Source organism: Procambarus clarkii, chromosome 75 (genome assembly GCF_040958095.1).
Source record: "Procambarus clarkii isolate CNS0578487 chromosome 75, FALCON_Pclarkii_2.0, whole genome shotgun sequence".
Lineage (NCBI taxonomy): Eukaryota > Metazoa > Arthropoda > Malacostraca > Decapoda > Cambaridae > Procambarus > Procambarus clarkii.
This window is the reverse complement of record NC_091224.1, coordinates 28,840,229-28,853,822: the sequence shown is the minus strand read 5'-3', so window position 1 is coordinate 28,853,822 and position 13,594 is coordinate 28,840,229.

The window sequence follows — 13,594 nt, the reverse complement described above, 5'->3', positions numbered from 1 at the left end:
TTTTGCTGGACACCTTTTCATTTTTCTTTTTAGGTTTTTTCTCTTTCTCGTTGTCCTTTCCTGCTGACCTTGTGCCTGTTTTGATCATTCTTTTGGCCTTTTTGTTTTGACGCCCGGGTGTCTGAGGAAGCATACTCTTGCACCCATATAATTGTAGTACCCAATGTCTTGAGCAAAGGGAACCTTTTATTGTCAATACCCCTTTAGTCACTGAACCCGATCTCGATGATCGCTTGATCGGCAATAGCTTCTTGTTGGGTGTCCTGCTTCTAATTGTGGCTCCATGGTGGGTGTGGGCGCACATTAGTAAGAGTTTCTTTTCGTGTCTGTTGATGAATGTTCCTCTTGTACCCTCTCAGGCTCGTGGGGTGGGGGACCAAGCCCCTGAGTCGGACCATTGGAAGACCGGGCTCTGTAGCCCCACTACACTGGGCCCCGACCTTGCTCTTCCTTTGATTCTCTTGACTACGCCCCTCGGCTCCCCTCCCTCTGGTTGGGTCGAGCCCCAAGCCCCCAGTGGTGACCGCCTCGTCCCCTGGCACGGCTCAGTCTCTCGTTGTGACTACTGTGCCTTTTAACCCCTTAATCTGAGGGGTTCTCAACGCCGTCCTCAACACGGCCGCACTCGCTCGATTCCTTCTCGTGCTGATGCGTATCAGGCCTTGTTTGGTCCTGCTTCGTGGGCCAAATACTTTGATCTTCTCCCTCTTGATTCTGCGCCTCCTGACGATTTCGCCCATAGGCACCTTGTTGATTCCGTAGATGCCTCTGTTACTTTCCACCCCACCGATCTCTGTGCACGTGTTGCTGCTGCTTCTCTGGATGCAGCTTCCCGCTTGGCCGCCTTGTCCTTCTGTTACGTACCCCTATTGGATACGTATATAAATATTCAATAATTACTATTTCCAGGCATCATTACTTGTATGTGCTTATATATTATTAATTGTATGTGTTTATATATCATTACTTGTATGCTTATATCAGCACTTCTATGTTTATATGATTACTTGTATGTGCTGATGTTATATTGTGGTAATGATCAGTGGATGGACCAAACCGTGGGAAACCATTATTTTTTTTGTAGTGTCAGCTTCCCGTAAAAGTTATATTTTGTACTGATCACTTATTGGCAAGACAGTGTGAAACCGTTATTATTAGTTCACCTAGACGGCAATATTGTGGGATACTATTTCCTGCCATGATGGGCAGTTGCCAAATAATTCTTTTTATTTTATAAATATATAACTAATATATTAATAACTACATCTGTTTATGCATGTAAATCTGATCATTCCTTAATTTAGTTAAGTAATTCCCATTATATGGCTCCAATTAAGTAAGATTTATATTAATTAAAAACTGTCACTCAAAATGTTGTGCAGAAGCAAGATCGGCTCCTGCCGTGAGAAAATTATTCAGTAACTGTTTGGACACAGGAAGGATCACATCTAGGAGTTAAGTGCTGTTATATTATATCGTGTTCTGTTGTAGTATGTTAGTCTGTGGAGACATAATTTTATTTTGATTTACCTGTGATTGCCCATCTGTTGATATATAAAATACTGATAATTAACTGAAATATGTCTAATACACATTTATTTTTGTGATATTACTTAGTCCTAAGGGGGTGATTAATTTTAAATCTTGCCTGTACAAACCATGGGATTATACTGGTGACACACCTTGAAATTACAGCATTGGTAAATGTCCCTAGACTACAAGATTTTGTTGCTGTACGGGTCACGAGCATTAATGTACGGTTTGTAACGGTGATTTTGGGAGTCTGGCCGGGATATATTGTTCCCACATATATTTAACTTTTGCTAATCTAGCCTTGCCTTCCTAGGTACAAGTGTGCTTAGAAATCTGTGTGTTTAAGAAACTTGCAATATGCCATGCCAGAGTCAGCCTGTGTAACAAGTAACCTACGTTTCACGATTTTGGAGGTAAGTCATCCTATATTTTGTTTGTGCAGTGAGGCCATGCAAATTTCCAGTGTCGTGACAATTTAAAGTGAAGTGTAGTGCCGTGCCATTCTGTTAATTATTTTAGTCAGTCAAGTGCCAAGTGTTAATTAACCATGGAGGATCAAGTGTTGTCGCTAATGGCTAATCCAGACTCTGAGGGAATTAAAAACCTAAAAAAGTCTGCCTTAATAAATATGGCAACTAAGTTAGAATTAGCCAGAAATAACATGACTAAAGCACAAATTCTGAGTCATATATACACATTTAGTAGAAAATGATGAGTTAGCAGAAGAATTTCTAGAGAAATTAAAGGAGATCAGTGAGCAAATTGCTTTAAGGCGTCTTGAGTTAGATGCACAAGTAACGTATGCTAAACTTGAGGCTCAAGAAAATGAATTTGCAAGGCAACAGAAAATATTAGAGCTTGAAGCTCAGCAGAGGGAGCTTGACACTAGACGTTTAGAAACTGAGGCACAAAATAGAATTGTAGTGCAACTTCAGCTAGAAGCCTCAAAGAAACAACAGTTATAAATTCAACAACAAATGGCAGAGGCTAACCACAGACTTGAAACACAGCGTTTGGCAGCTGGCCATGGTAATACTAGCAATGTTTCAAATTGTAGTGATAATAATTCCATAAGGATGAATAAATACATATTTACCCAAGTTCAATGAGGAGGATCCAGAGTTTTTTTCTCATTTTTCTAAGATTGCAGTCAGTATGAACTGGCCAAGGGATCAATGGGTCGCAATCATGCAAAGTCAAATGGAAGGGCGAAGTCAGGAGATTTTTGCATCCTTGCCTGATGAGAATAGTTTTGACTGACTTTGTTAAGAAAAGCATTTTAAATGCTTACCAATTAAATCCGGAAGCACACAGACAAAAGTTTAGGAACCTAAAGAGGGTAAGTGATCAGACAATAGCAGATTTCACCCGTCTAAAAGTTAATTACTGCAGCAGATGGCTAAAATCACTTTCAATAACCGAGTATGATGCTCTTAAAATCTTCTTATAACAGAAGTGATGTCATGTCTCCCAGACAAATTGTCTACTTTTATGGCAGAACAGAAAAATATAACACATTTATGAGCTGTCTAAGCTCGCGGATGAGCATGAGTTGTTGACTAAGGCCCAGTTTAAGGCCCAATCACCTAAGTTTAACCGTAGAGTAAATTATATTGCTCACCGAACTCCTTATCAGTATAAATCCAATCCTAGTGCTCCAGTTACTCCCATGAACTCTTCTCTTATCAATCCTAAAATTGTTACTCCATTGCCAGGACCATCTAATCCTAGTAATGCTAATTCTAAACCTGCAGCTGGTTCCACAGGTGTGTCCACTGTCAGGCATTGTACACATTGTAAGAGAAGAGGACATGTGATTGCTTCTTGCTATAGTTTGCATCCTGAATTACGGCCAACTGGTCTTATTATGAGTAGCGGATTGCAAACTAATAATTCTCCATGTACTACAGTCAATCCCCATTGGATGGCTGAATTTAAACCATACATTTCTACAGGTACATTATTGTGTAAAGATTGTAGTAGTAAGACTGTTCAATTACTCCGTGATACTGGAGCTTCCCAGTCTCTTATTGCCCAGAATGTACTTGCTGATGTTGACACCCGAGATCTTGGTGAAGTTGTGCTTCTCCAAGGTATTGCAGGTAGTGTGCAGCCGGTGTCTAATGCAAATTAACCTTGATTCTAATTTTACTTCAGGATGGTGAAATGTTGGGGTAAGTAAACAACTGCCCATTCCTGGGGGTAGATATTATTCTTGGTAATGATTTTGGTAAGCGAAAGGTTGAAGGGACCAGGTGCTCCATAATGTTAATTAATCCCAATAATGTACTAGATCAACCAGAAGCAGATGATGGCATTATTTACCCTGCTTGTGTTGTATCGAGATCAATGAGAAAAACAGGTGAGAGTAATCCTGTCTTCACTAAGGTAGCTGTTCTCAAGACCAGGGCCCCTTCAGTAAAGGAGTGGGAGGTGGATTTTGAAGATTCTTTTATGACTCGACTGGATGATGAGAGTGAGGCAGTAGTAGAAGCCCCGCAGAACCTAAACCACAAGGAAAGTGAAGGTGAGGAGACTGAACTATCTGTACCTTGCCCGCTTGTCTCCACTAAACCAGTTGTCGAGAGTGAGGCCGAAGTAGCTATGGCTCCAATTTATTCTGATCAATCAGGAAAAGAGATAAAGCTACTAGGTTCTTGCCCGCTCGCTACTGAGTCTGAGTCATTGCCCTTAAGTGTTATACAGACTACTGATCCTAGTTTACTTGAGTGTATTTCTGAGGCTCCTGATAATGTTGATGCACTGGAGGAAAGGACGGGTTTCTTTTTCAAGGATCGACTTCTGATGAGAAGGTGGAGACCCAAGGGAACTCCCTCATCAGATGATTGTGAGACCAGAACCCAACTAGTTGTCCCCAATGTTTATCGTAAGCAGGTCCTGCAGGCTGCACATGATGACCCCCATGGGAGGTCACCAAGGTATCACAAATATATACCATAAGATATGCAAATATTTTTACTGGCCCAAGCTAAAGAAAGACGTGGTCAGGTATTGCCCTGTCAAATTGTTGGCAAACCAAACCAGTCTGTGCCAAGAGCACCATTGCAACCTATTGTAGTTCCTGATGAACCATTTTCTCATGTTGTAATAGATTGTGTAGGTCCTTTACCTAAGACTAAGTCGGGTAACATTTTTATGTTTACTCTGATGTGTATGACGATGAGATTTCCTGAGGCATATGCCTTAAGAAATACCAAGACTCATAATCTCATCAAGTGTCTTGAACGATTTTTCTCCTTGTTCGGAATGCCTAGAGTTATCCAGAGTGACAATGGGGGAAATTTTTGTTCTAAGGTTTTCAAAACTTTCTGCAAATCCAAAGGGATTCAGCACACATTTTCCAGTCCATATCATCCACAAAGCCAAGGTGGGCTTGAACGTTTTCACCAGACGTTGAAACAGATGATAAAGACGACAGGAGAAACTTATCCACGTAATTGGTATAAGAATCTCCCTTTTGTGCTGTTTGCTGCCAGAGAAGGGTTACAAGCGTCATTAGGGTGTTCACCTTTTGAACTCATATTTGGTCACCAAGTGAGAGGTCCGTTAAAAATGGTCCAAGAAAAGTTGATGGGAGATGTCTCTGTTCATCAGAGTGGTTGGTACTTGAGTGAGGTCAAGGACAAGTTGTGTCGGGCTCGAGTGTTGGTGAAGAAACATCTGGAACAGACTCAACAAGCCATGAAACAAAGATATGACAAAAAGTTCAGGGCTAAGCTCAGGTCGTTTGCTGTCGGAGATTTGGTGTTGGTGTTGAAATCTCGTTTGGGGACTTCCATGTCCCATAAGTTTGAAGGACCCTACCAAGTGGTAGAGAAGGTGGGAGACCTAACTTACAAAATATTTAACCCTACTCTTTCAGAACATAAAATGAATCTGCATATTAACAGGTTAAAAGCTTATGTTGAACCACAAGTGGTAGCTTGTTTTATTAGGGAAGAGTTACCATCTGAGGGAAATTGTAGTGAAGAAAATGATGTTAATATTCAACTTCTCAGTTCCAGTTCCAATGGCAGGGAGATGCTATGTCATTTACAGGAGGAGCAACGTGATGAGTTCCAGGTTCTGCTGGACAACCATACATCTCTGTTTGGGGAGGTTCCCACACAGACCCACCTCATCACACATGACATTCAGCTCCTGGACAGCACTCCAATTAGACAACATCCTTACCTAGTGAACCCAGAAAAGAGGAAAATTATACAACAAGAAGTGGACTATCTGCTCCAGCATAATTTCATTTGGCCAAGTCAAAGTACTTGGAGCTCTCCGTGTTTGTTAGTGCCAAAACCAGGGGGAACCTGGAGATCATGTAGATTATCGTAAACTGAACAAGAGCACTACTGTTGATGTATTTCCATTACCATTGTTGGAGGAGTGTATTGAATCAATAGGACATGCTAATTTTGTAAGTAAATTTGATTTATCTAAGGGATATTATCAGATTGCCTTAAGTGATTATGCTAGGGAAGTTACTGCTTTTGTTACACCTGATGGTGCATATGAATTCAATGTCATGCCATTCGGTTTGAGGAATGCACCTGCCACCTTTCAAAGACTCATGAATTTCTTACTCAAGGATGTGCCAGATTGTAGGGCCTACCTTGACGACATTGTTTTATACAGTAAGAATTGGGCAGATCACCTTTCAGGCCTTAAGCAATTGTTTACGGTGTTGAAAAACGCCAATTTATCAGTGAATATGAATAAGTGTAGTTGGGCAAGAGGGACTATAACCTATCTTGGACATGAAGTAGGACAAGGTAAGATAATTCCTTTACAAGATAAGATACAAGCCATTGTGGACTACCAAGTGTTAACCAGTAAGAAGAGTCCAAAGATTTATTGGTATATGTGCTTACTATAGGCGGTACTGTAGAAATTTTTCGACAGTTGCTGCCCCATTGACAAATTTGTTGCGAAAACAAGTAAAGTTTAAGTGGACTCAAGATTGCCAGAATTCATTTCAGAACTTCAAGGGCATATTGTCAACGTCACCTGTTCTTGCTTGTCCCTAATTTGACAAACCTTTTATATTACATATTGATGCTTCAGATGTTGGAATAGGTGATGTGCTTAGACATGTTGGTCTAGATAATATTGAAAATCCTGTATATTATTACTCTAGAAAATTTAATTCAGCCCAGAAGAATTATTCAGTGGTAGAAAAGGAGACGTTGGGTCTCATATTGTCAATCAAGAAACTTGAAATTCACCTTTCAGGTAATAAAGTGCTAGTGTTTACTGACCACAATCTCCTTATATTCATTAATATGATGAAAATCAAAAACCAACGAATTCTGCGCTGGTCATTGTTTTTACAAGAATTTAATGTTGAGATTAAACATATTCCGGGCAGGCAGAATGTCATTGCTGATGCTTTGTCCAGAAGTTTTGTATATGATGTACCATGAGTGAAATATTCTTTTACTTAACATTTTTACTTCAGAAAAAATGCCATTGATCTTCAATCCATTGCATTTTTTTTCTTGGAGGTGGAAGTGTTACATACCCTCATTGGATACGTATATAAATATTCAATAATTACTAGTTCCATGTATCATTACTTGTATGTGCTTACATATTATATTATTAATTGTATGTGTTTATATATTATATCATTACTTGTATGTTTCTATCAGCACTTGTATGTTCTTGTATGTTTATATCATTACTTGTATGTGCTGCCCCCTCCCCATCCGGCCCGTTGGCGTCGTGAGGGGGCTTCGTGGACGGCTGCTGGAGTGTGATGCTCCGTGGGACAATCCTCTGTCCTTTTATGGCCTTGCACTCCTGCTGCTGTCTTCTCTAATTGTGCCGGATCGCTTTTCCTTTTCATTGTTTCGTTTTTCTCCCCCCTCTTCTCCTATCTGCTTGTCGTTTCCTGCCGACCTTTTGCTTGTTTTGGATTATTTCTTTGGACTTCTTCTATTTTGACGCCTGGGTGCTTGAGGAGACATACTCTTGCACCCGTAGAACTGTAGTACCCAACGTCTCGAGTGAGGGGAACCTTTTATTGTCAATCCCCCTTTCGTCGCTGAACCCGATCTCGACGGACTGACTGTTCTTAAGGTGGCGTTTGTAGGGCGTATACTCACGACGCACCCCTAGGGGGCCCCGGCATGATCGACGATAGCTTTCTGTTGGGTGTCCTGCCTCTAATTGTAGCTCCATTGTGGGTATGGGGGCACATTCGTATATGAATTTATCACTCTTCGTACCTATGTCGTTAAATGTTTCTGTTGTACCCTCTCGGGCTCGTGGGGTGGGCGACCAAGCCCCCGAGTCGGCCTGTCTTGGAAGACCAGGCTCTGTAGCCTCCGCTGCGTTGGGCCCCGACCTTGCTCCTCCTTTGACCATCCTGACTTCTTCCCCCAGCTCCCCTCCCTCCTTTGTGGTTGGGTCGAGCCTCCAGCCCCCAGTGGTGACCTCTTCGTCCCCTGGTGCGGCTAAGTCTCTCGTTGTGACTACTGCGCCTTTTGACCCCACTCTCTCTGGGGGTTCTCAACGCCGTTCGCGCCCTGGCCGCACTCGCTCGATTCCTTCCCGTACTGACGCGTATCAGGCCTTGTTTGGTCCCGCTTCATGGGCCAAATACTTTGATCTCCTCCCTCTTGATTCTGCACCTCCTGACGACTTCTCCCTCCATCGGCATCTTGTTGATTCCGTAGATGCGTCTGTTACCTTCAACCCCACTCGTCTCGGTACATGTGTCGTTGCTGCTCCTTCTCAGGATGCAGCTTCCCGCTTGGCTGCCTTATCTTGCCTTGGCGAGAACCCTGTTCGGGTCTCCAAGAACGTTCGGATGAATGCCAGTGTTGGCACTATTCTCCTCCCGCCCCATGTTGCAACCGGTGTTTGGAATCTGCAGGATTGCCACGATGATATTCGGCATATCCTTGATGCCCAAGGCCATTCTGTCCTCCAGGTTGACTCGTTTACTCGTCCCCCTCGTGGTCGTCGCCGTCATTTTTGATGGTAGGACCCTTCCATCCTCTGTCATTCTTGCTGGTGCTAGGTGCTCTGTTCAGGAGTATATTCCTTCTCGACTTTGTAACAAGTGCTGGAGGTTTGGGCATGGTGTCCTCCGCTGCTCTGGGACTCACTCTCTCTGTCCTTTGTGTGGGGGTGAAGGTCACTCTAAGTCGGAGTGCACTTCTCCCCAAGCTCGCTGCCTCAACTGCGGTGAGGCCCATCCTACCTTCTCCCGTGCGTGTGTCCATTACAAGCTTGAGGCAGCCGTCCTCAACTTGAAGCACCGGGAACGTTTATCTTTTCCTGAGGCGAGGCGCCAGGTTCGCCGGCTCCCGCCTTATGCTAACGTCTCTTATGCTCGCGTGTTGCGCTCTTCCTCTCCTCGTCCTTCCCTCCTTCCTCAGACTCTCAACCGTTTCCGGGCCTTGGACCCTGATACGCCCACTGTCCCCTCTTCTGTTCCTTTGCGTTCTGTCCCGAGGGGTCCCCCTCCTGGTCCTCTGTCTGGGGTTCCCCTTCTTTCTACCCGGTCTGTCATGTCTCCTGTGTCTTCTTCCTCGTCTCCCTCCGATCCTCCTTCCCATCCACTTCCTCCATCTATCGGCTCTCCCCGCCGCCTGTCGGTGCAGGCGGATGTCCATCGCTCTCCTAACGGCCGTCGTGTGCGCTCTCGTTCAGCTTCTCCTGTTGAGACACTGGAATCCGTTGCCCGGTACGTAGTTGCTGGGACACCGGTCTCTTTAAGTCAGAAGCGTAAGCCTGGCTCCTCTCCTTCCTCCTCCCCGTCCTCCTCCCCGGCAGGTAAGAAGGCTTCGCTTTCTTCCTCAGCCCCTTCTGGCTCTGTTGCTCCTTCCCCTCCCATTTCAGTGATTGCGCCCCCTGTTCCTGCTATGGAGGTTTCTTTGGCCCCTGCTTCCCTTTCGGTTGCTGCTCTTGCTGAGGTGCGCTTCCCTCTTTCTTCTCCCCCTCTTCCTTCTGCTGTCCTTGACTGCTCCTCTTCCTCCTCCTCCTCCGGACCCCGCCCGCCCACCTCTGGTCTGTTCTCCTGCTTCCTTCCCTCCGTCTTTGCTCCTGCTTCCTTCCCTCCGTCTTTGCTCCTGCTTCCTTCCCTCCGTCTTTGCTCAGTTTACCCATGCCCCCTAACCCTGACTTTGCTGACCCTTATATTCTTTAACGTGCTGTGTTTCTTCGTTTGCTGTGTTTCTTTGTTTCTTCCTTGTTCTCTGTTGTTGTCCTTTCCCTTCTCGTCGATGTCTATTCTTCAATGGAACGTTCGAGGTTATTATGCCAATTTCCTCGAACTCCAACTTCTGATTTCGCAGTTTTCGCTCCTTTGTGTCTGTCTCCAGGAGCCAATGCTTGGTGCTCGTCCTGGTCGTTTTCATGGCTATTCCTTTCTCTCCCCCCCCCCTAGCCGTTGCTGGGGCTCCTAATTCTTCTGCTCTCTTGATTCGCGCTAATGTTCCCTTTGTTCCTTTACTTTTTCCTTTGCCTCTCCATTGTTCTGCTGCTCGTATCTTTGTGGGGAAATGGTACACAGTTTGTTCCATTTATCTCCCCCAGAGTGTCCCGCTTTCTCTTCCTGATTTGCAACACCTCCTAGACTCCTTGCCGGAGCCTGTGCTCCTGCTGGGTGACTTCAATTGTCGTCATTCTCTTTGGGGTGACGTTCTGACTAATACCCGGGGTCGCCTTCTTGAGCCGTTTCTCCTCTCTTCTTCCCTGTCTCTTCTAAATTCTGGTGAGCCCACTCATTTGGACTCTCGGACTCGCACCCTTTCCTGTCTTGATCTTTCTCTCTGCTCTTCTTCTCTTTACTTAGATTTCACGTGGCAGGTTCTTGATGACCTCCATGGCAGTGATCATTTCCCTTTCCTTGTTTCCTTTTTCTCGTTTCGCCCTTCCCTCTCTTTTCCTAGGTGGCAGTATGCTAAAGCGGACTGGAATCTATTTACCCTCAGTGCTGCTCTCTCTGACCTCTTCCTTCTGCCTCTCCCTCGCGCTCTCCTCCTTTTTCATGACACTGTCTTCGACGCTGCCCTCCGCTCTATTCCTCGCTCTTCCTCTCGGGGTCCACGGAAGTGCGTTCCCTGGTGGAATGCGGACCGTGCTCAGGCTGTCTGCTGTAAGCGTGCAGCCTGGAACCGCTCTCAGCCTGGAATCGGTCGTCACCGCCGTCGGCAGACGACCGGTTCTTTTTTTTTCTTTCAGAAAGCGAATGCGGTGGCCCGTAGGGCCATCCGTGCGGCTAAACGTGAATGTTGGGCTTCTTATGTCTCCACAATTACGTCCGAAACTCCCCTGCCCCAGATCTGGAAGCGTATCCGCAAGATAGCGGGTAAGTTCGTTCCAGATGTTTCCCCGGTCCTTCACCTCCGTGGTACTCTTGTGGCGGACCCGGTGCAGGTCGCTACCGAACTGGGTTCTCACTTTTCTTCTGTTAGCTCTGGTCTTCATCTTCCCCAATCTTTCCTTCTTCGTAAACCTGTCCTTGAGTCTCGTCCTTTAGATTTCTGCATTCGTCTTCGACTTTCCTATAACGATCCCTTCTCTGTCTCTGAACTTCGTTCTGCCCTGGCCCTCTGCGTTTCTACGGCGGCGAGCTCCGATGGTATTCATTATGAGATGCTTCGCCATCTCCCTCCGTGCACGTCTCAGTATTTACTGAGTCTGTATAATCGGATCTGGGAGTCGTCAGTCCCTGAGGACTGGCTTGATGCTGTTGTCCTCCCTGTTCGCAAACCAGGGTCTCTTGGGACTTCCCCTAAGGACTTTCGCCCTATTGCCATCACGAGTTGTGTCAGCAAACTTTTTGAACGTATGGTTAACGTTCGTCTGATGTGGTTCCTGGAACACCATCACCTCCTCTCCACTTCTCAATTTGGTTTCCGCAAGTGCCGCAGCACGACAGATGTCCTGGTGAACTTGGAGGTCTATATTCGTACTGCTTTTGCTGCGAGGACCTCCATTGTTGCCGTTCTTTTTGACCTGGAAAAGGCTTACGACACCACTTGGTGATATCATATTCTATCCCAGCTTCATTCTTTTGGCCTTCGTGGTCATCTCCCTCTCTTTATCCGCAGCTTCCTCTCTCGTCGTTCCTTTCGGGTGCGCCTTGGTACCGCTCTCTCTGCCTCTTTTCAGCAATACGAAGGTGTGCCCCAGGGTAGTGTTCTGAGCACTACTCTTTTTTCTGGTTGCCCTCAATGGTCTTCTTTCCTCTCTTCCTTCAGGTGTCTTCTCCGCTCTCTATGTCCATGATCTTGCCCTTTGCTGTCAGGGTGATGATTCGCCTCTCCTCCAGCGCCGGCTGCAACTTGCGATTGATGCTGTGTCGTCTTGGGCCACCGATCATGGCTTCAAGTTCTCTACTACTAAGACTTGTGCCATGACTTTTACTCGGAAATGGGTCGTTCTTCGACCCTCTTTGTCACTTTATGGTCATCCCCTCAAGTATAAAGATTCCGCAAAGCTTTAGGGGTTATTCTTTGACACTCGTTTGTCTTGGTCTTTCCATATCTCTTACCTCCGTGTTGAGTGCTCTAAGGCCCTTACCCTCCTTTGGGTATTGTCCCGTACTTCTTGGGAAGTGGATAGGCGCTCTCTCCTCGCTTTACATTTCTCTCTCGTCCTGTCTAAGCTCGATTATGGGTGCCCTGCTTACTCGTCTGCTTCTCCTTCTACTCTTCGCCGTCTTGATGCTATGCACCATACTGGGTTGCGCCTCAGTTCTGGTGCCTTTCGTTTGACTCCCGTCCTCAGCTTGTATGTTGACACTTGGTTCCTATCTCTCCAGGACCGCCGTGATCGCTACTGTCTTCGCTATCGTGTGCGCGGTCGTTGCAACATCCTTCCTCTCACCTCTGTCGTGCTTTAACTTTTACCCCTCCTGCGGTTTCTGTTCCTCTTCATCATCATCACCTTTCTGTCCGATTATCTCGCTTTCAGGATTCTCTTTCCATTCGTATTTCTAATGTTTCTCCTCGTGTTGTTCCTTTTTTGCCCCCGTGGAGAGTCCCCCTTCCGCAGTTTTATACATCCTTGACCCGCATCAATAAAGCTTTTACCCCTCCTACGGTTCTAAAACAAAGTTTTAGTGCTCAGTTTCCTTGAGCAGTTTTCTTCTTACTCGCGCTCCGTTTCCGTCTTCACCGGGTCTAAGTCTGCGGATGGTGTTGGCTTCTATTGTTTTTCCTGATCACACTTATATGTGTCGCTTACCTCCGGAGACTAGCATCTTCACAGCGGAGCTTTATGCTATTCTCTATGCTCTTCATCTCCTGCTTTCTCATTGTCAATCTTCCTTTGTAGTTGTTGTTGACTCTCAAAGTGCCCTCATGGCTCTTGGGTCCTTTAAAAACTTTCATTCAGTGGTTGTCGAGATCCATCATTAGCTGTTTCTTGTTCACAGTAAATTTAAGTCGGTTGAGTTTTGTTGGGTTCCCAGCCATATTGGTGTCTCTTTAAATGAGCGTGCGGATGCTGCCGCCAAGGAAGCTGTCTGCTCTTGTCCCATCTCTCCTGTAAACGTATTCCTTATTCTGACTTTTACCCGGTAATCTATTCCTCCATCCTTACTCATTGGCAGGCTTGTTGGTCGTCTGTTACTGGTAACAAACTATGTACTCTTAAAAGTTGTGTGTCCTTGTGGCCGTCCTCGTACCAATGTAACCGACGATGGGAAACAGCTCTGGCGAGGTTGCGTATTGGCCATACTCGCTTAAACGCCGCCCTGCTCCTTATTGTTTTCATTGCGTTCTCTCTCTTACAGTCGTGCATGTCCTCCTTGAATGTCCTGACTTCCAGGACGAGCGTGTGTCCTGCTTTCCGACCGCCCCTCGCGGTCACCTGTCCCCTCAATAGAATTCTTCGTGACTGATACTTTTGATATCGTTCGCCTTATGCGTTTTTGTTCTCGTATTGGCATCCTTGGTGATATTTAGCGCCCTCTGATTATTCCGCACATTTGATGGTGCTACATAGCCTTCCCGGTTTGATGCCTTCTTTTAATAATTATTTACTTACAAAGACAGATTAACAAAAAAACAAGAGACGAAGAGAATAG